The sequence below is a fragment of the Lithobates pipiens genome, unplaced genomic scaffold (genome assembly GCF_037356315.1).
Source record: "Lithobates pipiens isolate NorthernLeopardFrog02 unplaced genomic scaffold, aLitPip1_a1.2 Scaffold_19, whole genome shotgun sequence".
NCBI lineage: Eukaryota > Metazoa > Chordata > Amphibia > Anura > Ranidae > Lithobates > Lithobates pipiens.
The window spans coordinates 174,526,929-174,541,393 of record NW_027507764.1 but is presented as its reverse complement, the minus strand read 5'-3'; the positions used below and the strand labels follow the sequence as shown (position 1 = coordinate 174,541,393).

Genomic DNA, 14,465 nt, shown 5'->3' with positions numbered 1-14,465 from the left:
AGTAACAATTTAAAATCACTTTCTATTTTCACTAAAGAAGCCTCAAGTTAATTTCCTATTCACGACTGCTTTCATATGGAGACAATTTTAGACAAACTGCATTGCAAATGCTTATCTGCCTGTGATCTGTAGGTATGGTCATAGACTAGTCCAGTGAGCTTGCCAACTCTCTAAAATCACTCAAAATTGGTGTGGATGTGGGAGGTTGTTACTCTACTATCCTTGATCAGGGTTATAATATTCCATTCAGTAAGTTGTCTATAATAACCATTGAGAAAACTCAAGTTTACTAAGCCTATTGACAGGGATGCCTTACTGCATTTGGTAAGCTATCTATACATTTCATTGTAAGCTCTGTGCATATGTCTGAAAGGAGTTAATTATACCAGTAGGACAAGGATGATTCCAGAAAAGTCTGTCCTCAGAATAAATTCTAGAACCAAGGTTGCAAGGAAGATATATATATATATATATATATATATATATATATATATATATATATATATATATATATATATATATATATATATATATATATACATACAGTATCTCACAAAATTAAGTACACCCCTCACATTTTTGTAAATATTTTATTATATCTTTTCATGTGACAACCCTGAATAAATCACACTTTACATTGTAGCAAAGTAGCGAGTGTACAGCTTGTATAACAGTGTAAATTTGCTGTCCCCTCAACACACAGACATTAAAGCAGAGTTCCACCCAAAAATCCAACTTCCGCTTTAAGTGATGGTGACTCCCTGACATACCACAATTGGCATGTCATGTTTTTGGGGGGCAGCGGATACCCTCTTTTTAGAGGCATCCAGCTCCCACTTCCTCCCGGGGCTATGTGGCGCCGGAAGGAAGTTCACCTCTCCCCCTCCCTCCCTGCAATCTTCTGGGACACGTCATAGGTCCCAGAGGATTGCCCGGCCATTTGCAGCATGACTCGTGCATGCGCCATGTGTACCCGGCTGTGCAACCACAGCCGGGCACAAAAGGTGAGAATGCCAGTGCCCTGTGGAGGAGGAGGAGAGGAGCGGGGCTTCGTACACCTGCATCGCTGGACCGTGGGGCAGGTGAGTGTCTGATTATTAAAAGTCAGCAGCTACACTTTTTGTAGCTGCTGACTTTAATTTATTTTTTCAGCGGAACTTCACTTTAATGTCTAAACCTCTGGCAACAAAATTGAATACACCCCTAAGTGAATGACATGACATGATGACATCACAGAGCTGGTGGATGTTAGAGACCTTGTGCCCCTCCAACTTCCGTTTGAGGATGCCCCACAGAATCTCAGTAGGGTTTAGGTCTAAACACATGCTTGGCCAGTGCATCACCTTTACCCTCAGCTTCTTTAGCAAGGCAGTGGTTGTCTTGGAGGTGTGTTTGGGGTCATTATCATGTTGAAATATTGCCATGCGGCCCAGTCTCCAAAGGGAGGGGATCATGCTCTGCTTTAGTATGTCTCAGTACATGTTGGCATTCATGGTTCCCTCAACAAACTGTATCTCCCCAGTACTGGTAGGCAAGACACCAGGGGAGGGCTGACAGCCTTTGGCCTGGGGGGCAAGTCCAGTCAAGTGGCCCACTTTAACCCCAAATCAGTTCACTATCCATGCCCACCTTGTATTACAAGGTTACCCATGGCTAGTAGCCAGAAGAGCCCTACAGGCCATGATCAGCTCCCAGCAGGACCTACAGGTGCATGGCCAGCTCCCAGCCCATGGGTCCTGCACACCTCTGGGTCCTGCTGGCCACTGGCCATAGCCAGCTCCCAGTAGGACCAGCAGGAACGGCGCCCCCCTGTCACTCGCTCTCTCACATAGATTCTTTCATTGCATGAATCTATCTATCTATGGTCGCCCCCTATTCATGTGCCTGGTCCCTTGTTGGGTGCCATGCATATGAATTACAGCGGCAGAGTTTCTTTGGAAATGCCTGATTAGAGCCATAGGCTCACATAGGCTTCCTGATTAAAGCCATGGGCTCTAATAGGCTTCCAAAAGGGAAAAACAGTGGGCACACTGCTGTGCGTTGATTACTCATTGGTGTGTTAGAGAACCAAAGACATCGCTTTCCTAACACTGACCTGCCTCACAGCCAATCAGGTTGCTCGGGTCATGTTACCTGTCACCTGATTGGCTGAAACAACAGGCGCCGCTATTGGATGCCTGACGGGAGAAGAAGTGCAGGAGACGCATGAAGGACCCGCTTGTTGCTGTCACCTGCTGCCCCACAAGACAGGGTAAGTGCAGGGGAGAAGGCGAGTGGGGGGCACACTGTCACACTGGCAGATTTTGGCACACTGGCAGCATTGGGCACACTGGCAGCGTTTGATGGCACAGTGGCTGCATATGATGTATTTTTTTCAGTTTGTTTGCCCCCCCAAAATATTTTAGCACCGGCCGCCACTGCCAACAGGCCATGATTAGTTCCAGCAGGACCCACAGGGAATGGCCAGCTCCCAGCAGGACATCATGTACTGTACCATTCCCGAGTCTTTTCTGCAGGTGATCCCTCTGTGTAGTGCGGGGACAAGGTCATCCAGTGCCCAGGCAAAAATAGCAAACTGCGTCCCCCCCAGGTGGAGGAGGGAATGGGGGTAATAGTGCCATAATGTTTGTGACGTGCTGTGGGGTCACTGGAAGGAAAAAAATGCTGCTGCATTGCAGTCAGTTTGAGAAGGACTGATTGATAACTATGTCAGTGCCATCCAGTGCACTGCGATAAAATGTAGAATTACTGTATTTTATTGCAGCTTACTGCACCGCACCTCTGGACTGCGCTGCAGTGTAAATGGGGCACATAGAGAACAGTTGTATTCTATGTGCTCTAGCAGTGACTGGTATTTTTCCAGTGTGGAAAAATGCCAGTCACTGCACTAGTGTGAAAAAGCCCTAATTCTGTAGTATAAGAGAGAGCGAAGGGCTGCATGTGTTAGAGGCATGATTCTGACAGAACTATTGTATTAGATAAAATTAAGCTGGGATGGAAAGGGTGTCAGCCCAAGTACATCTGTGGAATGCCCAGAGCTAAGAGGCTACAGTGATTTATATGAGGAGAGCAGAAATACAAAACAGAAGAGAAGATAAAATGAATGGGAGAAAGATAAGTGAATTGGTGGAAGGAGAGTCTGACTTACCTACAGCAAGATTGTACCAGCCCGGAGAGATGAGTACACAGAGGGAGGGGGAGGGGGGTGAAGCATGAGTGAAATCAGCCTGGAATAAATGAAAGAAACTGAACAGAAACAAACGTGATGTGTCCTGGAAGGAGAGAGAGGTTATAGGAGTGAAGAGTGATACATTGCAGCCAGTAGGAGAGTTAAAGCGGAGGTCCACCCTAAAGTGGACCTTCCGCTCATCGGAACCCCCCCCCCCTCCGGCGCCACAATTGGCACCTTTCAGGGGGGAGGGGGGTGCAGATACCTGTACAGTACAGGTATCTGCACCCACTTCCGGGATAGCTCTCTGCGGAAAGGGGCGTAGATTACGCCCCTTTCCGCAAGTGCCCGCCCCTTTCCGCAAGTGCCCCGCTGCCTGCTGGGAAACACACAGATCCCAGAGGCAGCGGGGACCGTCCTTATTGCGCAGCGCGACTCGCGCATGCGCAGTAGGGAACCGGGGAAATGAAGCCGAAAGGCTCCATTTCCTGATTCCCATACCTAAGATGGTGGCGGCAGCACCCGAGAGACGATCTAGAGATCGGCTTCGGGTGCCGACATCGCGGGCGCGCTGGACAGGTAAGTGTCACCATTTTAAAAGTCAGCAGCTGCAGTATTTGTAGCTGCTGGCTTTTAAAAAAAAAAAAAAGGGCGGAGTCCCGGCGGACTCCCGCTTTAACACAGAGCAGGTGCAGCTGCTGGGAACAGAGCAGCAGGAGAATGATAGCTTGAAATTTGCTGGCAGGCTCCCCTGTGAAGGTCTCCCTGCCGGGAGTTGGAGTTACCTGCTGCTGCTCAGTTCCCTCCAGTCTCTACCCACCAGACTACAACTCCCAGAATGCAGAGCAGCAGCAACACAGCCAATCGGCGGCCGACTTCCTCAAAAAAAAAAAAAAGTGTCAGCAAACAGTGGCTGTTTTGATTAAAAAGTAAGACGGCCTGGGGGGAAATTTCCACCCTGCCCCCCCGGCCCAGCCCGCCCCTGCAAGACACACTTGTCTTTGTACTCCTCACCTGGTTGCCACCACACAAGCTTGACACCATCTTAACCAAATAAGTTTATCTTGGACTCATCAGACAACAGGACATGGTTCCAGTAATCCATGTCCTTCGTCTACTTGTCTTTAGAAAACTGTTTGCAGGCTTTCTTGTGCATCATCTTTAGAAGAGGCTTCCTTCTGGAACGACAGACATGCAGACCAATTTGATGCAGTGTGCGGCGTATGGTCTGAACACTGACAGGCTGACCCCTCACCCCTTCAACCTCTGCAGCAATGCTGGCAGCACTTGTACATCTATTTCTCAAAGACAACCTCTGGATATGATGCTGAGCACGTGCACTCAGCTTCTTTAGTTGACCATGGTGAGGCCTGTTCTGAGTGGAACCTGTCCTGTTAAACCTCTGTATGGTCTTGGCCACCGTGCTGCAGCTCAGTTTCAGGGTCTTGGCAATCTTCTTATAGCCTAGGCCATCTTTAGGTTGAACAACAATTCTTTTTCATATCCTCACAGAGTTCTTTGCCATGATGTTTGAAAGAAATGCAGCTTAGGTGCGTTTTAACTGGCTGGAGAAATAGCGTTTACAATAAATGAGTGTGCATGCGGCCTTATGTGTGTGCTTAGACATCTGCCCCACTGCTTTAATCTTCTGCTCCCCTGTTCCTACTCTGAACATTTCACCTTACTACTTGATTTATGATATTATAAAAAGCATTGTGCCAAAATTGTGTAATTTACAGAGTAAAAACATGTGCATATTCCTGAACGTTAATTCTGAGGATTCCCATTTAGGCATGTTAAATTTAAAAGCCAATGGCTGTGGAATTTCAACTGACATGTACGTGGGCCTTCACCCGCTTTTCTACTTTCAAGAACATTGCTCCCACCCCTCCTCCCACAAAATCTCAGATATATATATTTTTTTGTGGGGGGGATACCTTCCTTGTGGTAAGCAGCCTGCTGTTCCACCTCCTGTTTTAGCTTCCCACAGCCTTCTGGAATACTCGTGCAACACTCATCTCAGGAGGCTTTGGGCAATCTACAACACATCATGCAGAACTGCATCTTCAGGGGGCTGGCTGCAAGAACCAGGATGAGACAGCCGGCTCCTGATGACGTAAGAGCAGAATACAGCTGTACGGGACTTGGTGGACAGCAGTGGTGCGGTGGATTACAGTAGGGCAATGCAGTAGCGTGTTAGTATGTTTTTGAGGATAACAAAGGAAATTATATAGGAGGGGAAAGGAAAAGAGAAATGAATATGGTTGGTTACATAATTACATAGTAGGTAAGGTGGAATAAAGACAATAGTCCATCCATTTCAACCTGTGTAGGTGTCACATATCCCTGTATGTTGTGTTCACTAAGATGCACGACCAAGAGTCTTTTAAAAATATCAATACTCCCCGCTGACACCACCAATTGTGGAAGAGAGTTCCACATCCGTATCACCCTGACAGCGAAAAAAAAACCTCTATGCAGCTGGTAAAGTTCATCTTTAGACCCCTTTCACACCAGGGCGTTTTGCAGGCGCTATAGCGTTAGAAATAGCGCCTGCAAAACGCCCTAAAGAAGCTGCACCATTGTTTCTAGTGTGAAAGCCCAGAGGGCTTTCACACTACAGCGGTGCGCTGGCAGGACGTCAGAAAAAAGTCCTGCCAGCAGCTTCTTTGGAGCGGTGAAGGAGCGGTGTGTTTACCGCTCCTCCACCGCTGCTCCCCATTGAAATCAATGGGGCAGCGCTGTAATCCCGCCGGTGCGGCGTATTGCCGGCGGTTTTAACCCTTTCGCGGCCACTAGCGGGGGGTAAAAGCGCCCCGCTAGCGGCCGAAATGCGCCTCAAATACGCCGCAAATCCGGCGGTAAAACGCCACTAAAAATAGCGGCGTTTTACCGCCCACGCTATCAGCGGTGTGGTGTGAAAGGGGTCTTAAAGTGGTTGTAAACCCTTACAAACCACTTTGACCTACAGGTAAGCCTAGATTAAGGCTTACCTGTAGGTCCAAGAAATATCTCCTAAATCTATACGGTTTAAGAGATATTTACCTGAAGACAGCCACCGCTGTCTACGGCGCATGCGCCGTAGACAGCGGTGCGCAGGCGCTGGGTAAACCGCAGATCGCGGCGATATGCCGCGAGTGTCGGCTCCCGTGCACACGCACAGGAGTGACGTCATCGCTGCTCCGACGAATCACAGCGCCGGAGAAGCGAGACCCACCAAGAAGATGGGCGCTCGGAACTACAGGGGACAGCGGTGACTTCGCTGGCTCCTGTGTCAGGTGCATAGTAGTCCATTATGCTTTACCTTTGCAGGGAATCAAAGAGGAAGTAAACCCATCAGGGTTTACTTCCTCTTTAAGAATCTACTAAAAGTACTGCCTCTGCACTGCTCTGCTGGGGAAAAAGGTTAACCGCTTCAGATCCGCGCTATAGCCAAATGACGGCTACAGTGCGGACCTGCTTTGCCGGGACTACGTCTATTGACGTTGTCCCATGCACGAGCGGCCTGCGCGCCCCCTGAGGGGCGCGCACGGCGCGCTCTGTGATCAGCGAGTCTATGAGACTTGCCTGATCATGGATCAGAGCAAGGGGTCGTTCCCGACCCCTTACCACATGATCAGCTGTCAGCCAATGACAGCTGATCATGTGATCACAACAGAGCCGGTAATCGGCTATTTTTCCTCCTCGCACTGACAGTGCGAGGAGAAAAAAAAAAGCCGATCACCGGCGGCCGTGAGAGGGACTTCAGTCCCGATCACGGCCAAGTCATCAGTGCCCACCTGCCCCCTGCCAGTGCAACCTACTTACAGTAAAAGTGCCACCCATCAGTATCACCCATCAGTGCCCATAGTGCCACCATCAGTGCCCATAGTGCCACCCATCAGTGCCCATAGTGCCACCTATCAGTGCCCACAATCTGCCTCAACAACAGTGCTGCACCTCATATGCCACATATCCATGCCCATCAGTGTCATCTACCAGTGCCCATCAGTGGCGCCATCAGTGCCCAGCAGTACCACCTATCAGAGCCACCTATCAGTGCCCATCAGTCCCATCTATCAGTGGTACCTATCCCTGCCCATCCATGCCACCCATCCGTGCCACCCATCTGTGCCATCTTAACTGTGCCCATCTTTGCCCATCAGTGCCGCCTTATCTGTGCCTATCGGTGCCACCTTAAAGCGGGATTCCACCCTAAAGTGGAACCTCCGCTGATCGGATCCCTCCCCCCCTCCGGTGTCACAATTGACACCTTTCAGGGGGGAGGGGGGTGGAGATACCTGTCAAAGACAGGTATTTACACCCACTTCCGGGCATAGACTCCCGTGGGAGTCTATGTCATTTCCTGCCCTGCCGCGCTGTCTGCTGGGACACACACCAGTGACAGCGTGGAGATTTCCTATTGCGCGGCGCAACTCGCGCATGCGCAGTAGGGAACCGGGAAGTGAAGCCGATTCGCTTCACTTCCTGATTCCCTCACCTAGAATGGTGGCGGCAGCAGCCAAGGGCCGAGCGATCGATCGGCCTCGGCTGCCGGCATCGCTGGAACCCGGGACAGGTGAGTGTCCATTTATTAAAAGTCAGCAGCTGTAGTATTTATAGCTGCTGGCTTTTAATATTTTTTTTTTGGTGGAATCCCTCTTTAACCATGCCTATCAGTGCCCACCAGTGCAGCCTATCCGTGCCCACCAGTGCCGCCTCATCAGCGCATTTCAATGAAGGAGAAAAATGACCTGTTTGCAAAATTTTATAACAAACTATTAAACATGATTTTATTTTATTTTTTATTTTGCATCTTTTTTTGTTTGTTTAGCAAAAAATAAAACTCCCAGCTGTAATAAATAAAACCAAAAGAAAGCTCTATTTGTGGGAAAAAAATGATAAAAATTTCATTTGGGTACGGTGTTGTATGACCGCGCAATTGTCATTCAAAGTGCATCAGCGCTGAAAGCTGAAAATTGTTCTGGGCAAGAGGGGGGTTTAAGTGCCCAGTAAGCAAGTGGTTAAACAACTAGTTGCTGCATCATCATAAAATATAGTGTGTCTTGAGATGACTGATTACAAAATATACAAGGTATCTGGAAAACCACCATCCTCCAGATGTTGCTATAAAACATAAATATATTTAAGAAGGCAAAAATACAGTTTTTTTTCAATTATCACTCATATCTGGTTTAAGAGTGAGTGTAAGTGGTCAGTTGATATCCACAAAGTATAGACCTGCCAGTAAAAATGTTTGAGTACACAGCGACCCTCTCGGCGGACGCTGAGGTTTGGATGTGCTTTCTTGTAAACTGGTTCATTTGAGTTATTTCCTTAGGGTTTTTTTTAAGTATTAAATAAATGACATGGTCAGTAACTTTCAACCAACATGTTATTGGAAAAACAACTATTCCTAAAGTGGAAGGATACACTAATATTGATTTGTCGTTCTGGAAGGCAGCCAACATAAAGAGAATTTTTAACAGAGAGATAACGTAAAATACTGAACATAAGGAGAATAATTTAATAAGGCAGTACGTAAAGCAAAGAAACACATATACAGTGGAGAGAACAGGTATTTGATACACTGACGATTTTGCAGGTTTTCCTACTTACAAAGCATGTAGAGGTCTGTAATTTGTGAATGACGGAATCTAAAAAAAAATTCCAGAAAATCACATTGTATGATTTTTAAGTAAGTAATTTGCATTTTATTGCATGACATAACTAAGTATTTGATACATCAGAAAAGCACTTAATATTTGGTACAGAAACCTTTGTTTGCAATTAAAGAGATCACACATTTCCTGTAGTTCTTAACCAGGTTTGCACACACTGCAGCAGGGTTTTTGGCCCACTCCTCCATACAGACCTCCTCCAGATCCTTCAGGTTTTGGGGCTGCTGCTGGACAATACAGACTTTCAGCTCCCTCCAAAGACTTTCTATTGAGTTCAGGTCTGAAGACTGGCTAGGCCACTCCAGGGCCTTGAGATGCTTCTAACAGCCCACTCCTTACTTGCCCTGGCTGTGTGTTTCAGGTCGTTGTCATGCTGGAAGACCCAGCCACGACCCGTCTTCAATGCTCTTATTGAGGGAAGGAGGTTGTTTACCAAGATCTCGTGATACATGGCCCCATCCATCCTCCCCTCAATACGGTGCAGTCGCCCTCCTGTCCCCTTTGCAGAAAAGCAGCCCCAAAGATGCTTCACAGTTGGGATGCTGTTCTTTGGGTTGTACTCATCCTTTTTCTTCCTCCAAACACGATGAGTGGAGTTTAGACCAAAAAGCTCTATTTTTGTCTCATCAGACCACATGACCTTCTCCCATTCCTCCTCTGAATCATCCAGATGGTCATTGGCAAACTTCAGACGGGCCTGGACATGCGCTGGCTTGAGCAGGGAGACCTTGTGTGTGCTGCAGGATTTTAATCCATGATGGTGTAGTGTGTTACTAATGATTTTCTTTGAGACTATGGTCCCAGTTCTCTTCAGATCATTGACCAGGTTTTGCTGTGTAGTTCTGGGCTGATCCCTCACCTTCCTCATGATCATTGATGCCCCATGAGGTGAGATCTTGCATGGAGCCCCTGACCGAGGGAGATTGACCATTATCTTGAACGTCTTCCATTTTCTAATAATTGCCCCAACAGTTGTTGCCTTCTCACCAAGCTGCTTGCCTATTGTCCTGTAGCCCATCCCAGCCTTGTGCAGGTCTACAATTTTATCCCTGATGTCCTTACACAGCTCTCTGGTGTTGGCCATTGTGGAGAGGTTGGAGTCTGAGTGTGTGGACAGGTGTCTTATACAGGTAGCGAATTCAAACAGGTGCAGTTAATACAGGTAATGTGTGAAGAACAGGAGGGCTTCTTAACCACTTGCCGACCGCCGCACGCCGATGTACGTCGGCAGAATGGCACGGGCAGGCATAAGGGCTTACATGTACGTCCCTTGCCTCCCGCGGGTCGGGGGCCCGATCGGGCCCCCGCCCGGTGCCTGCGGCGGTCGGTATTCGTTCGGGAGCGATCCCGGACGAGGGGACGGCCATTCATTCATGGCCACCCCCTCGCGATCGCTCCCGGCGAATGAAATTGTCCGGTGACATCACTTCCTCTCCTGTAATGTAAACACAGGAGAGGAAGTGATGTATTCTCTCCTCCGTGTCGGTAGTTTTCGTTCCGGCACCGAGGAGAGAGCATCGGTGAGTTGCACAAGCACTACACTACACAGTAGAACATGCCAGGCACACTCACACCCCCCCTTTACCCCCCGATCACCCCCCAATTACCCCTGCCCCCCCAGTCACAGTGACACCAATTGCTTTTTTTTTTTTTTTTTTTTTTTTTTGCATTGGTGTCATTTGTGACTGTAATAACTGTTAGGGCAGTTAGGGTTAGCCCCCTTTAGTTCTAATGTGCCCCCCTAACCCCCCCAATAAAGGTTTAACCCCGTGATCACCCCCCGTCGCCAGTGTCACTAAGGCAGGGTTCACATTGCAGCGGTTTATGAGAACGAATGTGATTCGCACCGCACTGCAGTGCAAATCACATCCGATCTCTGTGCGATTCGAGTTCAGCCATTCGCCGCACCCGCCACACCCGCCGCAAATTCGCACGGGACCCTTTTTTTGGCCCGCAGCAGAATCGGATCGCATGGGTGTTCACACCATGCGATCCGAGTTTGCAGATCGCACTGCGATATGCGAACTGATCTGGGGGTGTCAGTAACATTTCACTGACACTCCCAGCAGTTCGCATAGGGCAGTGTGAACTGCCGCCGGGAGGCATGCGATGCGGGAACCCGCCGCGGATTCGTGGCGTTTCCGCATCGCTCCAGTGTGAACCCAGCCTAATAAGCGATCGTTTTTCTGATCGCCGTATTAGTGTCACAGGTGACGCTAGTTAGGCAGGTAGGTATTTAGGTTCGCCGCAGCTTTTTATAGCGCCAGGGACCCCCATATACTACCGCATAAAGCCCCCTGATTGCCCCCTAGTTAACCCTTTCACCAGTGATCACCATATAACTGTTACAGGTGACGCTGGTTGGTTAGTTATTTTTTTATAGTTTCAGGGCACCCGCCATTTATTACCTAATAAAGGTTTAACCCCCTGATCACCCGGCGGGTGTCATTTGTGACTGTAATAACTGTTAGGGCAGTTAGGGTTAGCCCCCTTTAGTTCTAAGGTACCCCCCTAACCCCCCCAATAAAGGTTTAACCCCGTGATCACCCCCCGTCGCCAGTGTCACTAAGGCTGGGTTCACATTGCAGCGGTTTATGAGAACGGATGTGATTCGCACCGCACTGCAGTGCAAATCACATCCGATCTCTGTGCGATTCGAGTTCAGCCATACAGATAGTATGGCTGAATTCGTGTCGCACCCGCCGCACCCGCCGCAAACTCGCACGGGACCCTTTTTTTGGTCCGCAGCAGAATCGGATCGCATGGGTGTTCACACCATGCGATCCGAGTTTGCAGATCGCACTGCGATATGCGAACTGATCTGGGGGTGTCATTAACATTTCACTGACACTCCCAGCAGTTCGCATAGGGCAGTGTGAACTGCCGCCGGGAGGCATGCGATGCGGGAACCCGCCGCGGATTCGTGGCGTTCCCGCATCGCTCCAGTGTGAACCCAGCCTAATAAGCGATCGTTTTTCTGATCGCTGTATTAGTGTCACAGGTGACGCTAGTTAGGCAGGTAGGTATTTAGGTTCGCCGCAGCTTTTTATAGCGCCAGGGACCCCCATATACTACCGCATAAAGCCCCCTGATTGCCCCCTAGTTAACCCTTTCACCAGTGATCACCATATAACTGTTACAGGTGACGCTGATTGGTTAGTTATTTTTTTTATAGTTTCAGGGCACCCGCCATTTATTACCTAGTCTCACTAGTGTACCCCTATTTAGGGGTGTCTACTTTCCAAAATGGGGTCATTTGGGGGGGGTTTGTGCCATCTTGGCATTTTATGGCCTTCAAAACTGTAACGCCCTTAGAAAGCCTGAAGGCGGTGCTTGGTTTTCGGGGCCCCGTACGCGGCTAGGCTCCCAAAAAGTCCCACATATGTGGTATCCCCATACTCAGGAGAAGCAGCAGAATTTATTTTGGGGTGTCATTTCACATATGCCCATGGCATGCGTGAGCAATATATCATTTAGTGACAACTTTGTGAAAAAAAAAAAAAAAAAAAAAAAGTTTGTAATTTTCCCGCAACTTGTGGCAAAATATAAAATATTCCATGGACTCAACATGCCTCTCAGCAAATAGCTTGGGGTGTCTACTTTCTAAAATGGGGTCATTTGTGGGGGTTTTGTGCCATCTTGGCATTTTATGGCCTTCAAAACTGTAATAGGTAGTGAGGAGTGAAGTCAAATATTTACGCCCTTAGAAAACCTGAAGGCGGTTCTTGGCTTTCGGGGCCCCGTACGCGGCTAGGCTCCCAAAAAGTCCCACATATGTGGTATCCCCGTACTCAGGAGAAGCAGCAGAATTTATTTTGGGGTGTCATTTCACATATGCCCATAGCATGTGTGAGCAATATATCATTTAGTGACAACTTTGTGAAAAAAAAAAAAAAAAAAAAAAAAGTTTGTAATTTTCCCGCAACTTGTGGCAAAATATAAAATATTCCATGGACTCAACATGCCTCTCAGCAAATAGCTTGGGGTGTCTACTTTCTAAAATGGGGTCATTTGTGGGGGTTTTGTGCCATCTTGGCATTTTATGGCCTTCAAAACTGTAATAGGTAGTGAGGAGTGAAGTCAAATATTTACGCCCTTAGAAAACCTGAAGGCGGTTCTTGGCTTTCGGGGCCCCGTACGCGGCTAGGCTCCCAAAAAGTCCCACATATGTGGTATCCCCGTACTCAGGAGAAGCAGCAGAATTTATTTTGGGGTGTCATTTCACATATGCCCATAGCATGTGTGAGCAATATATCATTTAGTGACAACTTTGTGAAAAAAAAATAAAAAAAAATTAAAGTTTGTAATTTTCCCACAACTTGTGGCAAAATATAAAATATTCCATGGACTCAAAATGCCTCTCAGCAAATAGCTTGGGGTGTCTACTTTCTAAAATGGGGTCATTTGTGGGGGTTTTGTGCCATCTTGGCATTTTATGGCCTTCAAAACTGTAATAGGTAGTGAGGCGTGAAATCAAAAATTTACGCCCTTAGAAAGCCTGAAGGCGGTGCTTGGTTTTCGGGGCCCCGTACGCGGCTAGGCTCCCAAAAAGTCCCACATATGTGGTATCCCCATACTCAGGAGAAGCAGCAGAATTTATTTTGGGGTGTCATTTCACATATGCCCATAGCATGTGTGAGCAATATATCATTTAGTGACAACTTTGTGTAAAAAAAAAAAAAAAAAATTTTTTTGTCATTATTCAATCGCTTGAGGCAAAAAAATAAAATATTCAATGGGCTCAACATGCCACTTATCAATTTCCTCAGGGTGTCTACTTTCCAAAATGGGGTCATTTGGGGGGGTTTTGTACTGCCCTGCCATTTTAGCACCTCAAGAAATGAGATAGGCAGTCGTAAACTAAAAGCTGCGTAAATTCCAGAAAACGTACCTTAGTTTGTAGATGTGACAACTTTTGCGCAAACCAATAAATATACAATTATTGACTTTTTTTTTACCAAAGACATGTGGCTGAATACATTTTGGCCTAAATGTATGACTAAAATTGAGTTTATTGGATTTTTCTAATAACAAAAAGTAGAAAATATCATTTTTTTTCAAAATTTGCGGTCTTTTTACGTTTATATCGCAAAAAATAAAAATCGCAGAGGCAATCAAATACCATCAAAAGAAAGCTCTATTTGTGGGAAGAAAAGGACGCAAATTTTGTTTGGGTACAACATTGCATGACCGCGCAATTACCAGTTAAAGCAGCGCAGTGCCAAGTTGTAAAAAGACCTCTGGTCATTTACCAGCAAAATGGTCCGGTCTGAAGGTGGTTAAAGAAAAAATAACAGGTCTGTGAGAGCCAGAATTCTTATTGGTTGGAAGGTGATCAAATACGTATGTCATGCAATAAAATGCAAATTAATTATTTAAAAATCATACAATGTGATTTTCTCGATTTTTGTTTTCGATTCCCTATCTCACAGTTGAAGTGTACCTTATGATAAAAATTACACTTCTCTACATGTTTTGTAAGTAGGAAAACCTGCAAAATCGGCAGTGTATCAAATACTTGTTCTCCCCACTGTATAAGGTAAAGGTAATAAGGTAAGGTATAAGGTAAAGAAATTCACAAGAGTATATCCAAAACTGGTCACACAATTTCATGAATATGGATCACCTTATCTGAT

At 47.0% G+C, this 14,465-nt stretch overlaps 1 protein-coding gene across 2 annotated transcripts in view; it reads left to right on the top strand.

The window, feature by feature from the left end:
* The window catches only part of GASK1A (golgi associated kinase 1A), an 83,354-nt gene that overhangs the window by 13,985 nt on the left and 54,904 nt on the right, over window positions 1-14,465 (top strand). The gene's annotated exons all lie outside the window — the stretch shown is intronic.